The sequence below is a fragment of the Peromyscus eremicus genome, chromosome 1, assembly GCF_949786415.1.
Source record: "Peromyscus eremicus chromosome 1, PerEre_H2_v1, whole genome shotgun sequence".
NCBI lineage: Eukaryota > Metazoa > Chordata > Mammalia > Rodentia > Cricetidae > Peromyscus > Peromyscus eremicus.
Window position 1 is genome coordinate 98,182,621 of NC_081416.1, and position 20,503 is coordinate 98,203,123.

The 20,503-nt window shown below is 42.9% G+C and overlaps 1 protein-coding gene and 1 pseudogene across 2 annotated transcripts in view; one reads left to right on the forward strand and one right to left on the reverse strand.

Moving 5' to 3' along the window:
- Window positions 1–20,503, reverse strand: part of Numa1 (nuclear mitotic apparatus protein 1) — an 80,534-nt gene that overhangs the window by 59,835 nt on the left and 196 nt on the right. Inside the window, exon 1 of one of the 2 annotated variants that reach the window (XM_059269976.1) lies at window positions 20,371–20,496. The exons of the other annotated variant lie outside the window; for it this stretch is intronic. The gene's annotated coding sequence lies outside the window, so the exon portion shown is untranslated. Of the gene's footprint in view, window positions 1–20,370; window positions 20,497–20,503 lie in introns of those variants that run through there. 2 annotated transcript variants of the gene reach the window in all.
- LOC131912660 (large ribosomal subunit protein uL23-like) lies at window positions 6,956–7,721 on the forward strand (annotated as a pseudogene).

Consider the following 20,503-nt stretch of genomic DNA (forward strand, 5'->3'; position numbering starts at 1 on the left):
ATAGAGGCCAGGCGGTGGTGGCATCCCCCAGCCTTGGGAAGAGAAAGCAGAAAGACCAGGAGTTCAAGGCCTATGAAGTTTGCTGCAGATAGGCTACAACAAAAAAATCCCCGAAAGAAAAATCCCAACTCACTAAGAGGCTAGAGGAAAAGAAAGGAAAACCTTAGCCGGCTGGGTAGTGACTCTGGCCATATGCAGCTCCAGCCTGTGCCGGTGGCTGCAAAGCCACAGGCAAGTGGCTTTTTCTGTGAATTCATGCACTACGTTGGGCGCCAGATGTAATGCGAATTCTAATTGTTCTTAATAATAAAAGCCCACAGTCAGATATTATGGGGTGAAAGCTGAAAGATCAGAGAAGTAGAACAGCCTCAAGACTGAACCAGTCTACAGAGAAACAGAGCCAGGCGGTGGTGGTGGTGGTGGTGGTGGTGGTGGTGGTGGTGGTGGTGGTGGTGGTGGTGGTGCACGCCTTTAATCTCAGCACTAGGGAGGTGGAGACAGGATCTCCTGCCATTCAGTCTGAGGATTCGTAGGGACAGGACTGCCCCCACATTAGGTCTGAGGATTTGGAGAGGTAAGACCTCTAATGGCTGGCTGCTCTGCTCCTCTGATCTTTCAGCTTTCAGCTCCTAATATCTGACTCTGGATTTTTATTATTAAGACCAATTAGAATTCACGCTACACATGGCTATGTTCCTTTTGAGTCAGGAACTCAATCTGTCCCCCAGGCTGGCCTTAGTCTCCTGAATAACTGGGAATACAGGCATGTGACACTGTGCCTGATGACACAATCTGTTACCATTTCAAACAAAACTGCAATGAAGCCGGGCGGTGGTGGCGCACGCCTTTAATCCCAGCACTGGGAGGCAGAGCCAGGCGAATCTTTGTGAGTTCAAGTCCAGCCTGGTCTACAAAGTGAGATCCAGGACAGGCTCCAAAGCTACACAGAGAAACCCTGTCTCGAAAAAAGAAAAAAAAAAAAAAAGAAAACTGCAATGAAAATGCCTGGGTCTCAGAGATGCCTCAGCAGTTCAGAGCTGCTGCTCTTCCAGAGGACCTGGGTTCACTTCCCAGCACCTGCAAGGTAGCTCACAACTGTCTTTAATTGTCATCTGATGAGATCCAATGCCTTCTGGTGTGCAGACATATATATGCAGACAAAACATCCATATGCATAAATACATAAATCTTTTTTAAAAAGAAAATTCTTATATATGCTTTTTTTTTTTTATGTTTTTTGAGACATGGTTTCTCTGTGTTGTAGATGTAACCAACCGTCTTATTAAATAAGAAACACAGAGCCGATTCAGAGAAGAAAGCCAAGAGGTCAGAGCTAAGAGCCTCATCCTTCCTGATTCAGCGATCCTCTTCAGCCAAGAAAGCTCTCCGAAAAGGAGAGTGCCAGCTGTCCTGGAACTCACTCTCTAGACCAGGCTGGCCTCAAACTCAGAGATGCACCTGCCTCTGCCTCCTGAGTGCTGGGATTAAAGGTGTGTACCACTACTGCCTGGCTTGTATATACTTCTCATAGACAAAACTATTTTTATGAACTTTCTTTGTCTTGTTTCCTGGATTTCTCTGGGGCAGTTAGGGCTGCTGAGCCAGGATCTCCCTATGTAAACAAACTGACTTAAGTTTTGATCTTCCTGCTTTAGCTTCCAAGGTGGTACAAGTAACATGCTTGTACAGTCATACCTGGCTTTGTTGAGACAAGTCTCATGTAGCTCAGGCTGGCCTCAAACTCACTGTATACCTGGAGACTGTCCTTGAACTCCAGCTTATCCTGCCTCCACTTCCCAAGTGCTGTGACTAAGGTATGTACCACATCTGGCTCCTTTTTTTTAATTTATTTACTACATGAATGTGTGTATCATGGCATTCACATATGGTCAAAGGACAACTTTCAGGAATTAGTTCTCTCCATCTACGATATGGATCCTAATCACCAAACTAATGGTCAGGCTTACCAAAAATGCCTTAACCAGTGAGCCATCTTGTCAGTCCTTTTTTTTTTTTTTTTTTTTAAATGTAGCCCTGGCCAGCCCCAAACCCATGATCTTCCTGCCTTACTCTCTTGACTACTAAAATTTCAAGAATATGACACCAAATCTAACTAATTCCAGGGTTTTAATTTCCTATAAACATTCTGCCTCCCTTTTTCACAGAACTATCCAGAGTCCAGTGTAATAGTGGAAAGAAAAAGTAATTTGTGAGGATGTTAAACTCTGCCATGTAGCTGAGTGTGGTAACTCACACCCATAATTCCTCAGAGACTGATGAAGGAGTATTGCTTTGAGTTCTAGGCCAGCCTAGAGACTACATACTTGAAGTCTAGACCAGATTAGCCTGGGTTACAGAACCTATCTCAAAAACAAATAAAGATATGAAACATGAGTTATTGCTGTTAGTAACCTGGAACTGACCAGTTTTGGCCTCCTCTCCCAGCCACCTGCATATGCCACCCGACTCTCCACATCAACATGTGGTCCCTATCCTAATTCTCAGCAGCTGCTTCTAACTCAATTTCTGTGGGCAGATCTGGCTTGGGGACTTAATCTTACTTTGTTACACTTCTGACCCTGGCAAGTGCAGACAGGCCCACAAGATTAGTTACCTGAACAATTGAGAAAGAGAAAAAATATATTACTACTGCAAAATAATATATGACAAATGCAAAATAGTAACCAGCACTCATGTGAACATACCCACACATACACATAATTAAAAATAAATTTTCAAAAAGTAAGCCAGAGTGTGATAGATGAAAACACCAGACATCAGCCTCTGGGATATAAACAAACACTGCAAACATACTGGACCACACAATCATCTGGGAGGCCCTGGGAAACGGGTCAGCTGGTAAAGTGTCTGCTACACAAGCATGAGGACCTGCATGGATCCCAAGCATCCATAGAAACAGATGAATATGATGGCATGAACCTATAATCCTAGTGCTGGAAACATGAAGACAGGATTCCTAGAGCTCCTTGACCAGCTAGTCTTACCAAATTAGTGAAAACCCTTGTCTCAAAACACAAAAAAAACGGCAAGAAGCAATAAAGGAAGACACCTTCATGCATGCACATAAAAAAATTATTTGTGCTGGATGTAGTGGTACAGTTTGTAATCTGTGCTACTTAAGAGGCTGAAGCAGGAGGATTGCAAATACAATGCTGTCCTAAACAACTTAGTGAGAACCTATCTCAAAATAGAAATAACAATTACAAAAAGAAGGGGAGGCTGCTGAGGAAGTAGCTCAGTTCTAGAGTACTTGTCTATCATGGCAATTCCCAATACACTCTCCCAAAATGTCTCTATCTATCTCCATATTGGTATATAAAGGATTCCCAATATTTGTAAATATTTTTAAAGCCTTGAGAAAAGTCTTATACTTAGAATGCTCTATAATTTTCTTCTCCTATTTTGCTATGCCTGAACATTCAAGTTGGTCAATGCAAAAAGCATGCTGCATTGATAATCCTGGTATGAGATACTTCTTTCTACACGCAAACTATTTCTCTGAGACTAAACAGAGCCATACCTACTCATTTATGTGTTACTTTTAGCTGTAATTTATTCTCTAATGGCAGTTAGCAGCTGTAATCATATGGCCTGGAAAGGCTAAATAAAGTATTTACTTCCTGCACACAAATAACAATAACCCACATTTAACATCTAAAGGCCAAATTGCCTACAATCAATCCTGTGGCTCATTTTCACATGAATTTATACATAGTATAGATCTGCCATACAATATTGAAAGAAAGACCTCAAAACACACAAATAAAGCCATAGACTACCTCTTACCACTGGGGTAAGACGCTAAATTTTTTCATGATGCCATGCATGGTGGTACCTACTTTTAATCCCACCATTCATCCACATCTTCTCTACCTAACACCTTAAACCTTACACTTAAAAATAGATCAAGACCAGGCAGGCAGTGGTGGCATATGCCTTTAATCCCAGCACTGCGAGGCAGAGGCAAGCAGATCTCTGTGAGTTCAAAGCCAGCCTGGTCTGGAGAGGGAGTTCCAGGACAACCAGAGTTACACAGAGGAATCCTGTCTTGAAAAACAAAAACAGCCGGGCGGTGGTGGTGGTGGTGGTGGTGCACGCTTTTTTTTTTTTTTTTTTTTTTTTGGTTTTTACGAGACAGGGTTCCTCTGTGTAGCTTTGCGCCTTTCCTGGATCTCTCTCAGTAGACCAGGCTGGCCTCGAACTCACAGAGATCCGCCTGGCTCTGCCTCCCGAGTGCTGGGATTAAAGGCGTGCGCCACCACCGCCCGGCTTTTTTTTTTTTTTTTTTTTTTTAAAGATTTATTTATTTATTTACTTTGTATACAGCATGTATGACCAGAAGAGGGCACCAGATCTCATTACAGATGGTTGTGAGCCACCATGTGGTTGCTGGGAATTGAACTCAGGACCTCTGGAAGTGCAGTCAGTGCTCTTAACCTCTGAGCCATCTCTCCAGCCCCTGGTGCACGCTTTTAATCCCAGCACTCTGGAGGCAGAGGCAGGCGGATCTGAGTTCAAGGCCAGTCTGGTCTACAAAGTGAGTTCCAGGACAGCAAGGACTAAACAGAGAAACCCTGTCTTGGAAAAAAAGAAAAAAAAAAAAAAACAAAAAAAACTAAAAATAGACAAGACCTATGTGAATTGGGTCATGTCTCACACACACTCACTCTTCAACACCTAATTATACAGTATAAGATCAAAATTCCGCTGGGCGGTCGTGACGCACGCCTTTAATCCCAGCACTTGGGAGGCAGAGCCAGGCGGATCTCTGTTGAGTTCGAGGCCAGCCTGGGCTACAGAGTGAGATCCAGGAAAGGCACAAAGCTACACAGAGAAACCCTGTCTCGAAGAAAAAAAAAAAAAAAAAAGATCAAAATTCCTTAGGATATTTGGGGCTGAAGAGATGACTCAGTGATTTAGAGCACTTGTTTTTGCAGAAGATCTGAGTTTGATTCCCAGTACCCATATAGTAGCTCACAATCATCTGTAACTCCAATTCCAACACCCTCTTCTGATCTTTGTTGGCATATACATACATGCAGGCCAAACACTCATACGCAAAAAAATAAATCTAGAAAAAAAATTGTTTTTCATTCCAAGTTCTCTAAGGTCCAGCTTTTCATTTTCCTTTCCAATCTTATCTTTCCAGCTCATTCTCTGGAAACACTGTCTAATTCAAGTATATTTACCCCAACATGCAGGTTATCTAGGTTCTATATCATTACCTGTGGTGTGAATCTGAAATATCCTGTCTTCTATACCTCTTGAACTCCTGTTCATCCTTTATAATTGGACTAAATGCCTTCCCTCTTCAGCTCTCCTAGCCCCTCCCACAATAAGGAAGTTGGTTCTTTCTCCCATATGGCCCCTTATTGCTTGTTCCTCTACATACTCGATTTCACCATCCCTACAGAAATACTGACTATATATCTGTTTCATCCAAATTAAGATCCAAAAAGACAAAAAACAAAACAACAACAACAACAAACTAGTTTCATTTCCCACAATACCTGTACACGTAGCTATTAAACAATGCTTCCTGACACATAACTGGCCCTAATTTAGGAAACTGCTTCATTAGGCAGCCAGTGGAGACAAACAGGACAGTTTCTCTAATTGCAAGAAAAAAAAAAATGTTTAATGCCAAGGGCCTACAACTTCAGGGAGACTGGCAAGTTGTGTTTACACAGTCATGATTCAAAGGCAAGGGCATCGAGGGAAGGAGGAGCAACAGAAGACTTGGAGTGCAATCTTCCAGCCAAGTTAGGGTTTTGTGAGCTAAGCAGCCTTGTCTCTTAGGATTATTTGCAGGTCAAAAAAGACAGAAAAACAACTGATTGGGCCACGTGGTTTCTTCAGCAACTAACCCTGCTCTTGAGCATTTATTTACCTTCTAATTGTGGTTACATGGAGCCCTTTCTTTAATGAATCTTACTGCACCAATCAAAGAACTCCTTTCAAGAAGGCATCAGAATTAACAACAGAGAAGAAAGTCTCCCAGTCCTCTAAGAGACAAAACTCAGTGTGATTCTCCCACAATTCTCTGGTGTTCCCAACCCTCTGCTTCAGCCACATCTCCTGAGGAGCAGGCTGTCTTCGGCCTGCTAGTGAGCATCAGCCCTCAAACTGGAAATGCTTCAGGCCTCTTGGTGAATGGTTCTACTAGAGATGGACCTACCTTAGTTTGGCAGCCACAGCTTCCTGTAAGTACATAGTTCACCCTTCTTTCGACCCTTAAAATATTTGTGATTTCAGGGATAATTTTCTTCACTATCTAGTCACTTTGATCTTGAAGCAAGAATATACATAGTGAGTATACAGAAAGCAACTCTGGTCAAGTGTTTCCCCATCTTATTAAACCACATGAAAACTATAACCAAAATAGTTTTTCTAAATGAAGCTATGTATTTACATTTTTAATCACTGCTTAAAACATTTACAAAACAGTTTTTTGGAGAAACTGTCTTCACACACTATTCCATATAAGCAGAAAGAAAAATCAGGTGTTTTATAGTCTGTCACACCTCTTTTTTTTTTTAACAAAAATAAATAAATACAGGATATTGTTTCGTTTGATTCTTAGACACAACACATTTTCTGATGGTTTCAAGAAACTGAATTCACCCATTGAAAGTAAAAACTGCCACCTCTGAGGATACTCAGAGGCTAGCTAAGGGGTTGGAAGGTGTAGTCCAGTGGTAGAGGGCTTGCATAGCATGCTGGGGGTTCAATTGTGAGCACTGCTGTTAAAAAAGAGGGGAAGAAAGGAAGAAAGATACTTCTTTTTGAACAACTGCATACTAGAATAAATGTAAAGGCTGAGAACACCATTATTTTGAGGGAGATAAACTTACAAATGGAGGGGACAAAATATATATATCTGTCACCATTATTTAAAAAAACAAGACAAAACAAAAACTTAACTTTTGCCAAGATGGCGCCAAAAGCAAAGTAGTAAGGTTCTGACCCTCCCAAAACTGCTACCAAAAGGGAGGCCTTAAAAACCAAGAAGGCGCCGGGCGGTGGTGGTGGTGGTGGTGGTGGTGGTGGTGGTGGTGGTGGTGCACGCCTTTAATCCCAGCACTCGGGAGGCAGAGCCAGGTGGATCTCTGAGTTTAAGGCCAGCCTGGTCTACAGAGTGAGTTCCAAGACCACCAGGACTACATAGAGAAACCCTGTATTTGGGGGCGGGGGAGTTAGCTAAGAAAGCAGTGCTGAAAGGTATCTACAGTCACAAAAAGATCCCCAAGTCACCCACTTTCTGGTAGTCCAAGACCCTGCAGCTCCAGAGGCAGCCCAATCCCCTCACAAGAGCACACCCAGGAGAAACAAGCCTGACCACTATGCCATCATCAAGTTCCCCCAAGCCCTGAGTCAGCCATGAAGAAGACAGAAGATAACAACATATCTGTGTTATTGTGGATGTCAAGACTAACAAGCACTAGATCAAACAAGCTGTGAAAAACACCTATGACATTGATATGGCCAAAGCCAATATCCTGATAAGGCCTGGCAGAGAAAAAAAGGCATATGTTCGGCTGCCTCCTAATTACGAGGCTCTGGATGTTGTCAACAAATACACATTTTTTTTTCCACATAAAAAAAATAAACTTACATCAATTTTGACTCTGGAAAAACTCTCCAAGACTATACAACCGAAGCTGTCCATTTTTAAATATGAGGAAACTCTAGTCCACTGAGTTAGGCAACTGGTCCCTGGTCACACTACTAATTAGCAAGAGTATGGAAACCCAAATATACTGACTCTCTACATAAAACATAAGCACATGCTTATCTACACAGCTTCCCCTTTTCACTGTCTTTTCCTTCTGTGCCCAAAGGGATGGGAGCTAACACAGGACAGTAAAACACACATAGAATGGCTCTAAAATCCAGAGGCTGAGAAGCAATGTGTTTGAGACCAGAACCTTTCTAGTGATTTCCAACAGGCATGAGCCTATGTTTAGTGTCTGGGTTCACAAGACTTCTAGGTAAACTACCACACAGCAGGGGCCAGTGAAAACTTCTAGACATTCTTCTCACCTCATACAATGACCTGTTTGTTTCATGACTGACATCTTGTAGAGCCTAGATCAGGGAAAAGTAGCAGAAAACTTGGACAAAAAAAGCCAATCCATATAAAGGCAGAGAAAGGGCAGGAACCATCTTGACTTACCTCCTGGTAGACAACCCCTGTAAGTTTGAACAGTAATCTGCAGCAATCTGAACTTGAACTTGCCTCTACTCAGGGCCAGGGCAAAGGGATGAGAATGCTATTCATTCCCATATCCCACCCACTGCTAGGCAACTCAAGCTCCCATCATCCTAGGCAGCCCTGGAGCTCTGGATCACAGGGCGACCAGAAGGGGAGCAATGAGGCCAGGCCAATGGGATGAGTCAATGACGAGAGCACGAAGAGTCACTGGGCAGAAACACAGGGCTCCTGCAGCAAGAATGCCAAACCACACCCCCACTGGGTCAGCATTTAGGAGGCCCTACGTTGTGAGGGTTATGGTGTCTAAACCAGGAAAAGTCTCTCAGGAGTCTCTACACCACTCTCCTTTTTAAACAGTTCTCTCTGGCTCAAAAACCTTGCAATATTTTTTTCTCAGGCATCAGATCTAAATTCTTTGGCTGAAGTTTCCAAGTCCACTGTATGGCCTTTAGCTACTTATTCGCCCTTTTTCCCCACTATTCTAAAGTAGACTGCAATTCATCCAGCCACTCTTTCCACTTCTCTGTGCATAACCCTAGCCCTGTCTCATTCTGTTTCAGTTGTCCAAGAGGCGCAAAGAAACCTTCAGGCATAAGACAAGTCACAGGAATGAATGTTCCAGTGAGCCATATGGCAAAATGAGGGAGCACTGGCCCTCCAAAAGGCATTCAATTACTTATACAATATCTTACTGTGAACACCACAATAACTTTTTAAATAATTTTCTGTAGTCATTCTGTCTTGCAAGTGAGGAAATTTCCCCAAGGTCAAAGAGCTGGCACAATGCTGGCAAGTTTCTGGACCTGTATGAAGCATGAAGCCTAAGCAAAACTTCTATATACCATTAGGCTTCGTGGTAGAAAAGTACAAACACCACAGAACCATCATTTATACTTCATGATATAAAACCTAAATAGTGTGGTGGGAAGCCCAAATCACAGCTTATTTAAGTAACCATAATCCACGTGCCTCTAATTCTGACCCTCTTTTAAACCCCATCTTCCTGTCAAAGTTTTTCCTAGTTATTCCAAGGGCTACTGAAAGGTTCTCATAACTCCTAGAAAGTTTACAAATTAGACAACACAATCAAGTTTAAATTATACACTGCCATGCAAAAATTGTACTTTGTTTATCTATGTTTTAGATTCAGCTTCCTTAACAAAACACCAGATAAAGTTCCTGCAACTTTAATTTGTTTTTAGATAAGGTCTTGTATTGCTATGTAGTTAGACCAGGGTGGCCTCAAACTCAGAGATGCACCTGCTTCTGCCTCTAAATGTTGGGATTAAAGGCATCCACCACAACACCAGACTCTAAACTCAATCTTATGTTTTGTTTTTGAGATGGTGTCTCACCATACAGCCTGCAGCCTGGAAGTTACTATATAAACCAGGCTGGCCTCCAACTCATGATCCTCCTGCCTTAGCCTCCCAAGTGCTAGGATTACAGGAATAGGTGCAAAAGACGTGTTAAGGTCATACTACATTCACCTTGCCACAAGGCACCAAAACTTAACAGCCTGAAAAATATCTCTGGCAAGACATAAGAAGGCATTCAAGTGGTCAGGTAAGTGTGCTGGAAGATATGCAGTCTTACTCCTTACCAGACAAACCAGTCCGCAGCTGCAACAAGCAGAAGAAATCTGCAAGGCTGAGTCACTGGCATTTCCTGCACTACCTTCAAAGAAACTGGCCCTTAAATGGGACAGGAAGAAAAGGCAACACAACACAGCTGCCAAGAGGAGCCTCAGTCCAGGAGCACGCTGTGTTCTGACGCCCCATCCCTGCTACAACCATTACGTCACTCCACTTCTGCCAAGTGGTCCTTATTAGTGACTGACTACTTAATAGCCAACCAATAATCTTAGGTCTCTCCTCCCAATCAATGGCAGCCAAGCTATTTCCCTTTCCAAATAGCTACTCCCCCAGTTTATCAGAAGGAAGGGTAAAGAAATAGTCCCTGAAAACCTCCATTAATCAGGGTAAGATCTATAGCACTGTGTACAAGGGAGCCTGCTTCTCAAACCAACATGCTTGGCATTTTACTAAAGAGTCAGAATGAGGGGGCTGGAGACATGGCTCAGAGGTTAAGGACACTGGCTGCTCTTCAACAGGTCAAGTTCAATTCCCAGCACTCACATGGTGGCTCACAACCATCTATAATGAGATCTGGTGCCCTCTCCTGGCCTGCAGGGATATTTATGCATATTATTGTACATGTAATAATACTGTACACACAATAAATGAATAAATCATTAAAACAAATAAAAGTCAGAATGAGGGACTGGAGAGATGGCTCAGCAGTTTAGAGTACTGGCTGCTCTTCCAGAGACCCCAGCAGTTTCCAATACCTACTTGGCGGCTCACAACCACCCATAACTCCAATTCCGCAGAAATTTTCATGACCTCCTCCAGCCAAGGGCAATATACACAGTAGTGCAGGCAAAACGCCCATACACATAATTTTTTTTAATTTATTTAAAAAAGACTTGGGGGCTGGAGAGATGGCTCAGTGGTTAAGATCACTGGCTGCTCTTCCAAAGGACCTGTATTCAATTCCCAGCACCCACATGGCAGCTCACAACTGTCTGTAACTCCAGTTCCAGGTTACCCAACACCCTTATGCAGGCAAAACACCAATGCACATAAAAAAGCCAACAACTACTCCATAAGATGTAAATCTTTTCTCTATTCTGGGGGAGAGCCCTGAGTAGGCTATGTGGACCAAATGTAACAGTTTCTCTGCATTTCTGAAGTCATAAACAAATGAGCAGCCCAGCGGTGGTGGCGCATGCCTTCAATCCCAGAACTCAGAAGGCAGAGCCAGGTGGATCTCTGAGTTCGAGGCCAGCCTGGTCTACAGAGCAAGCTCCAGGACAGGCACCAAAACTACACAGAGAAACCCTGTCAGGAAAAATCAAAAAAAGAAAAAAATAACAATAAAATAAAATAAATGAACTTGCTAGATGAATTCTCTACTGGCTCTAAGGGGCTCACTTCTAGCTCAGGCCTCTCCCTCTTCACACAGACCACCCTCTTTGTAACCTAGATTTTGGCTCATAGTCCTGAGGCTCTAGAAGGAGGAATGAAGAGAAACCAACCTTGCAGTGCACCCCAGTGGCCTCTGCGTCAGCTGAGCAGGCATGCACTAAGCCTGATTTCTCCAGGGACCTCCTAGGAGTGCCTAAGAAACCAGTGGCAACCAGGCAACATACACTCCCCAGAGAATCTGGGTACAGCTGTCCCACATCCCCCCAGACTTCTTGAGTCTGATAACCTTCCTCTGTTCTCAATTGTGGATAAGGAAGCCACTTCATACAGTTAATATACCAAGACTACTTTCTTTAAGATTCTTTTGGCTTTAACATAGTAAAAATGTCAATCTTACCAAAAGCAATCTACAGATTCAATGCAATCCCCATCAAAATCCCAACACAATTCTTCACAGACTTGGAAAGAACAATACTCAACTTCATATGGAAAAACAAAAAACCCAAGATAGCTAAAAGAATCCTGTATAATAAAGCAACTTCTGGAGGCATCACCATCCCTGACCTCAAGCTCTACTATAGAGCTACAGTAATAAAAACAGCTTGGTACTGGCATAAAAACCGACATACAGGGCTGGAGAGATGGCTCAGAGGTTAAGAGCACTGACTGCTCTTCCAGAGGTCCTGAGTTCAATTCCCAGCAACCACATGGTGGCTCACAACCATCTATAATGAGATCTGGTGCCCTCTTCTGACCTGTAGTCAAACATGTTGTATACAAAATAAATAAATAAATCTTAAAAAACAAAAAACAAAACAAAAAAACCCGACATACAATGGAATTGAACTGAAGACCCTGACATTAATCCACACACATATGAACACCTGATTTTTGACAAAGAAGCCAAAACTATACAATGGGGAAAAAAAAGTATCTTCAACAAATGGTGCTGGCATAACTGGATGTCAACATGTAAAAGATTACATATAGATCCATATCTGTCACCATGCACAAAACTCAAGTCCAAGTGGATCAAAGACCTCAACATAAATCCAGCTACACTGAACTTGATAGAAGAGAAAGTAGGAAGTACTCTTGAACGCATTGGCACCAGAGATCACTTCCTAAATATAACACCAGTAGCACAGACACTGAGAACAACAATTAATAAATGGGACCTCTTGAAACTGAGAAGCTTTTGTAGGGCAAAAGGCACAGTTAATAAGACAAAAAGACAGCCTACAGAATGGGAAAAGACCTTCACCAACCCCACATCTGACAGAGGACTGATCTCCAAAGTATATAAAGAACTCAAGAAACTAGACATCAAAATACTGAACGATCCAATTAAAAAATGGGCTATAGAGCTAAACAGAGAATTCTCAAAAGAAGAATCTTAATGGCTGAAAGACAATTAAAGAAATGCTCAACATCCTTAGTCATCAGAGAAATGCAAATCAAAACGACTCTAAGATACCACCTTACACCTGTCAGAATGGCTAGGATCAAAAACACTAATGACAGTCTATGTTGGAGAGGATGTGGAGCAAAGGGAACACTCCTCCACTGTTGGTGGAAGTGCAAACTTGTACAACCACTGTGGAAATCAGTATGGTGGTTTCTCAGAAAATTGGGACTCGATCTACCTCAAGACCCAGCCATACCACTCTTGGGCATATACCCAAGGAATGCTCAATCATACTACAAAGATACATGCTCAACTATGTTCATAGCAGCATTATTTGTAATAGCCAGAACCTGGAAACAACCTAGATGCCCGTCAACTGAAGAATGGATTACGAAAATGTGGTACATATACACAATGGAGTACTACTCAGCAGAGAAAAACAATGACAGCATGTAATTTGTAGGCAAATGGATGGAACTAGAATATATCATCCTGAGTGAGGTAACCCAGACTCAGAAGGACAAACATGGTATGTACTCACTCCTAAGTGGATACTAGATATAAAGCAAAGACCAATCAGACTGCAACCCACAGAACCAGGGAGGCTACATAGCAGGGGGGACCCTAGGATGACTGTGGCTTATAAGTTTTGGTTTTACTCAATCACTGGGCAAGCTTCAGTGAAACATTTCACTATTAGGATAAGAATTTGTACTGCATCAAGCTAATAATAGAAAAAATAAAAAATAAAAATAAAGGGGCTGGAGAGATGGCTCAGAGGTTAAGAACACTGGCTGCTCTTCCAGAGGTCCTGAGTTCAATTCCCAGCACCCACATGGTGGCTCACAACCATCTATAATGAGATCTGGTGCCCTCTTCTGGCCTGCAGGGATACATGCAGACAGAACACTGTGTACATGATAAATAAAATAAATCTTAAAAAATAAATAAATAAATAAATAAATAAATAAAAATAAAAAAATAAAAATAAAAAGATTCTTTTGGCTTGTTAAGCCCTCCAACAAAGACTCAAAACTATTTCCTTTATTGAATTCACTCTTAAAATCACTGGCATGTGGTTTCTGTTTTGCTGACTGGACCCAAACACTCACATAGATAAACTGAGTTCAAAAGAAAAAAAAAGGAACCAGGTGTGGTGGCATACACCTTTAGTCCCAGCACTAGAGAGACAGAGGCAGGCAGATTTCTGTGAGTTTTGTCTACAGAGGGAGCTCCAAGACACACAGAGCTAGAAAGACCTTGTCTCAAAAGGGGGAGTGGAGAGGAGAAGAGAGGGACTGCAGTTCATTGCAGAACACTTGCCTAGCATATGAAAGACCCTATGTTCTACTGCAAAAGCAAGCAAGAAAGAAAGCCAAGAAAGAAAAGGAACCCCCAGAGCTGGAAACAAAGAAACTGAGAGTTGAATTAATGAACTCACAACTTAACAATCTGCTAGTGTCAGAAATGTATGACAGAGGGCTGGAGAGATGGCTCAGCAGTTAAAAGTACTGCCCTTTCAGAAAACCCAGGCTTGATTCCCAGCACCTACATTGTGGCTCACAATTGTCTCTAACAAGTTCCAGAGGATCTGACTCCCTCTTCTGTTGTGAAATATTTAACTATGCAAAGATGTGTTGCATTTTTTATGCTGCAGAATATTTAACTATGTAAAGATGTGTGTTGTGGATTATTAGTTTAAGATATGTTATATTCATTTATGCTGTGAAATATTTGTTTAATGATGCAAAGATATGTTGCATTCTTTTATGTTGCATTTGTTTAACTCTGCAAAGCTGTGTTACTTTGTCTGCCTAAAACACCTATTAGTCTAATAAAGAGCTGGACCACCAATAGTTTGGAAGGAGAGAGTAGGCAGGGCTGCCAGGCAGAAAGAATAAATAGGAGGAGAAATCTAGGCTTGAGAGAAGAGGAACAAAAAAAAAAAAAACAGAGAAAGGAAGAGGATGCCAGGGCCAGCCATCCAGCCAGCCATGGAGTAAGATGGAAAGAACGATATATAAAGAAAGGTAAAAGCCCACAGGCAAAACATAGTTAAAGAGAAACAGGACAATTTAAGTTAGAAAAGCTGGCTTGAAACAAGCCAAACTAAGGCTGGACATTCATAAGACTAAGTCTCCATATATTTATTTGGGAGCTTGATGGCGGGCCTCCAAAGAGTAAAAAAAAATAAAAGCAACTACAGATGTGTTGCTGTTTTACCTTGCCAGCCGAAGGCACCTGACTGGTCTAATAAAAAAATAAAAAAATTTTAAAAAGCTAAATGACCAATAATGAGGGAGGAGGTATAGGCGGGACTTCCAGACAGGGAGAGTAAGTAGAAAGAGGAATTTAGGCCGGGCGGTGGTGGCGCACGCCTTTAATCCCAGCACTTGGGAGGCAGAGCCAGGCGGATCTCTGTGAGTTCAAGGCCAGCCTGGGCTACCAAGTGAGTGCCAGGAGAGGCGCAAAGCTACACAGAGAAACCCTGTCTCGAAAAAAAAAAAAAAAAGAGGAATTTAGGCTTGGGAAAAAAAAGAAAAAGACACCAGGAGACACCAGCCAGCCAGACACAGAGGAAGCAGAAGAGTAGGCCATACAGAATGAAAAAAGATTAAAAAGCCCCAAAACAAAACATATGAATAAAAACAGGTTAAATTAAGTTAAAAGAGCTAGTGGGACAAGCCAAAGCTAAGACCAAGCATTCGTAATTAGTAAGTCTCCATGTCTTTATTTGGGAGCTGATTGGTGACCCAAAAAAAATTCTAACCACACTTTGCCCGTCTCTTACCTCTCCAGAACTCTAGACACCACCTTCCCTGGTGGCCTCCCTGTGCATGTGTTCTTGCCCCCACTTCTCTGCTCATCTGTAAATCTAACAAACTCTGGGATTCCCTCTCAATCCATTTTGCCCCTCACAATCTCAATCTATTCATACTACTATCTCCCTCAACTCCTAAATCTCTTCCACTGCCTCAAATTCTATCCTCCAAACTTCTTTTAGCAAAAACTCATCATTCATAGCTGGTCAGTGGTGATGCACGACTTTAATCCTAGCACTCCAGAAGCAGAGGCATGTGGATCTCTATGAGTACGAGGCCAGCCTGGTCTACAGAGTGAATTGTAGGACAGCCTAGCTACACAGATACACAGAGAAACCCTGGGAGGGAGGGGAAAGAGACCACTCACATTTCTACCTGTTCTCCCCTCAACTCCTCCATTCTTATTCCTTTACCCCCAAAACATTCCCTAGATCCTCTATACTCCTGTCCAAAACTCTCAAAAACCTCCTCCTCCATCCCTCTCATACACAAGAGCGTCCTCTAGCTACTTCTGCCTACACTTTTTAGATGGATGGCAGCACCTTTCTGTCAGACGGCCACATCAGACTGACCCCTCCATTATCAATCATCATCCTCACCCTCTGGTTCCAGTTACCTCAAGATCACTTGTCCCCACAAATCTCATCTCTCTTCTCACATTCGTACTTTTCTTCTTCCCAATTACTGCCAAACATCCACCGCCAACTAACTCCCCTAAATTCATTAACTGTCTAGACGTCCTTAGACATCAAACACTCCAAACAAATCCTACACTCACAATTACAAGACATAACTAGTCGGGTGGTGGTGGAACACACCTTTAATTCCAGCACTCAAGAGGCAGAGGCAGGGGGATCTCTGGGTTCCAGGCCAAAGCTACACAGAGAAACCCTGTCTCAAAAACCAAACAAACAAGAAATAAGACTTAACTAAACCCAAACCATCTCCTCTCCCACACACACACTCACTCTCATGGCCACTTGAATCAAAGTCATCCAAGAAACTTTCTCCTCCTCTTCACTGATACGCCCATTAATGCCTCCCACTGCTTTCATGTGCCTCTCCTCAGTGTCCCCCATTAGTGTCACTCTCTCTTGCTGCTGATACCCCAATTGCCAATGCTCTACCCCCACTACTGACTGCCTGTCCCCTTGACAAGTCAAGTCCCCCTTTGGGAACCAAAGCCAAGTTCTCTCAAAGTTGTCTGCTGACCTCCACACATCTGCCATGGCACAAGTGTCTGTGTGTGTGTGTGTGTGTGTGTGTGTGTGTGTGTGTAATTTTTTTTTTTTTACCTTTCTAGAGCTTTATTGAGAGAGAGGGGAGGAGAAAGAGAGAAGGGGAGAGAGACAGAGAATAAAAGACTGCGCGCGCGAAGGGGGGAGAATACGGAAGGAGAGAGTGCTGAAAGAGCTAATATGACTTTTTTGTTTGGTTTTTCAAGACAGGGTTTCTCTGTGCAGCTTTGCGCCTTTCCTGGAACTCACTCTGTAGCCCAGGCTAGCCTCAAACTCACAGAGATCCGCCTGCCTCTGCCTCCTCAGTGCTGGGATTAAAGGCATGCGCCACCACCGCCCAGCCGTGTGTGTGTGTGTGTGTGTGTGTGTGTGTGTGTGTGTGTGTGTATGTGTAATTTTAAACAAAAAATTAAATCACACCATGCAACGAAATACAGAACATAAATGACAAGCAAGAGGATCTTAAAGAGGAAGACAGGTTACCTACGATGAAACAGTAAACCATGAGCATAGTTCAGGAAAGAACCAAAGCTGAATTCCAGCACTCAGGAGGCAGAAGCATGAAGGTGGATCTCTGTGATTGTGAGGCCAGCACTACATACAAACTGCAAGCCAGCCCAAGCTCCACAGTGAGACCTTGTCTCAAAGAAAAAAAAGGGAGAAAACAAAGGGACAGAAATTCAATTAAGTCACATTTTCAAATGTGTTGAAACAGCTGGAAGCCTAGTGTCCAGCTAAAATGAAGATGAAATAAAGACATTTTTTCAATAAAACAATGTTTATCACTAAGAGACACCCAGCCTTACCTCCCAATGCAGGAAATTTCTAAAGAAATAACACATCGAATTCAACAAAAACAGGAAAGAACAAAGTGCCAAAAAATGAAGAGACAAGCAGTAAACATGCGTGGACAATGAAATACTAACAGCATAAAAACAGTATTACTAGAATTGCCGAGCTCCAGGAATCCCATCGATTGGAGAGAAGAGGGATTCTATAAGCAAGGGACATCGAGAACATGATGGGAAAATGTGCAGAGATGACCAGCCACACTAGTGGAAACCCATGAACTGTGGACCAATAGCTGTGGAGCCCACATGGGACTGGACTAGGCCCTCTGAATACTCGAGACAGTTGTTTAGCTTGAACTTTTTTTTTTTGGGGGGGGGGCAGGCAGGGGGATAGGGATCTGTCCCTGGTGCATGAGCCCAGTGCCCTAAGGTGTGACACCTTGCACAGCCTTGGTGCAGGGGGGAGGGGCTTAGACCTGCCTGAATATACCAGGCTCTGCTGACTCTCCATGGGAGATCTTGATTTGGAGGAGGTGGGAATGGGGTGTGGACTGGGGAGGAAAGGTTGGGTGGCGGGTAGAGAGAGGAGGGGGGATCTGTGGTTGGTATGTAAAATGAACAGAAAATTTCTTAATAATAAAAAAAAAATTTGTTACAAAAAAAAATATATATTACTAGAATTGCTTGGGCTAGAGATGTGGTTCAGTGGTAGAAGGACCTGGAATGTACAAGGCCTTGCACTTGTTCCCTAACACTGCAAAAAGAAAAATACGAGGGCGGGAGGGAGTTCAACACTGAGATGGATCTTCACCTTCGGTAAGTTTCATTCTTGCAAATGCTGATTTTGAATCTGAACACTTTTTGATAAGCTTAGTGTATAATAGGTAAGTTCACTGACTTCAGTACCTTCTGACCATGTGTTCTTTCAAGACAGGGTTTCTCTGTGTAGTTTTGGCACCTCTACTGGAACTCACTCTGTACCCCAGGCTGGCCTCAAACTCAGAAATCCACCTGCCTCTGCCTCCCGAGTGCTGGGATTAAAGGTGTGCGCCACCACTGCCTGGCTGACCATGTGTTCTTATCAATTAGACACAGATTATCAAAACAGCCCTTGCTCTCAGCTGTTCAGGCATCCAAGGGTAAGGCTACATCTGCATCCTAACAATTCTAGAACTCTTAGTTCAAAATATTTGTCCCACTTCTATATTTCATAAGTAAAAAAGAAATGTCTAAAGAGAAGTGTTTCTTAATTAGCCATCAGGTAAAATCTGAGCAAGCAGGACTGGCTTTAGACTAAGATTCAAGCATTATAATTAGTTATCATTTGCTGGAACTTGGGTCAACAAAAGAATCCTTTGTGCTTCTTCCCCTAAAGGAGAAAACACCACACAAAAACACAACACGCATACCTATCCCTGGGACTGAAAGCTTCACTTGATCTGAACATACCGTCACAGCAGTCAAGATATACATAGGCCAAGAAGTCTGACTCCTCCCTCCATACCAGGATGGCTTCTCACCCTAACAGAGTAATACTTGACAAACCCAGAACTTTGGAAACAAAAGACTAAACCACAAAGACCAGACTTGGATGAAAACAAGTAAGTAAATTATGTTTTCAGGGGGCAGTCTCATCCCCATCCCCCACCAAAAAAGGATAACTTTACTCTGAAATTAAAACAAATACCACTACTGGACTGGAGAGATGGCTCAGCAGTTAAGAACACTGACTGTTCTTCCAGAGGACATGGGTTCAATTCCCAGCACCCACGTGGCAGCTCACAACTGTCTGTAACTCCAAGATCTGGTAAAGCATCAATGCAAATAAAATAAATTAATTTTAAAAAATGCCACCAAAAAAATGGGCTAAGGATATAGTTCAGTAATAGAGTGCTTGCCTACCATGCACCAAAACAAAACAAACAAAAGAACCAAAAGTTGGGTAAGCTAGGCTTCTATCTCCTTCCAACCCAAGAAAATACAACATTCCAAGGCACATAGTAATGGCCATGGCATGCTCATATCTTGAGAAGCCATCAGGATGTAGTAACAAATAAGTCACTATCTAAAAGGGCGACAAATACAGAAAGGGATTCTAATAATACAGATGACAAGTACGAGCACAGAGATAAGCAAGAGGGTTACCCAGAGGACGCAGTAGCAACCCAAATGGGCTTTCTTTCACCTACAACCTTCCAACAGTCACTGCACTTAAAACCTTAAATTTGTGCCTGGCGTACTGGCACACACCTTTAATCCCAGCACTCAGGAGGCAGAGGCAAGCGGATCTCTGAGTTAGAGGCCAGCCTGGTCTAGAGAGCACGTTCCAGGTCAGCCAGGGCTAAACAGAGAAGAAACCCTGTCTTGAAAAACAAAACAACAAAAAGATCTTAAATTTGTATTCTCGAAGGGGCTTGCAGAAACAATGTATCTGATTTACCCCTCACCTCAAACCAAGAAGCAGGTAAGTTAGGTAGGTAAGTTCATTGTTTATATACAAAGGGCATCCCAACAGAGTCCCTTCCCATCATTTATGCTCAGCCCTCAAAAATCCCAAATACAGCGAAACTCGTACCAACTGTGCAACCCTTGCCAAGGTAAAACATTATAAACCTCAAAGTCCCCACCTGTAAAACATGAACAAGGCTGTTAGGAAAATTAAAAATCAGATCCTCTATACCGTGCAACACAATATCAGAAACATAGTGGAAGCTAAGAGATGCCACTGCTGCTATCAATAATAAGCGAGCACCTGGCGTCACAGGACCCTCAGGTACAATCCTTTGAGTATTCCACAACCCCAGTTACCGCGGTCCTCAACCATAATTTCACTGACAAGGCCCCAAACAGACCCACCCCCTCGAACATTCCTGGCTCCCACAAACCTGCCCCCCTGTAGGGTCTCCTTTCACCCTCAGTTACTTAGGAGGCCTTCCTCTCGCACCGGAGTGGTCAGCACCCTCTCTAGGCCTGGCCATCACGAGAGCACCCAGGCCGCACGCCAGCCAAGGACCCGCG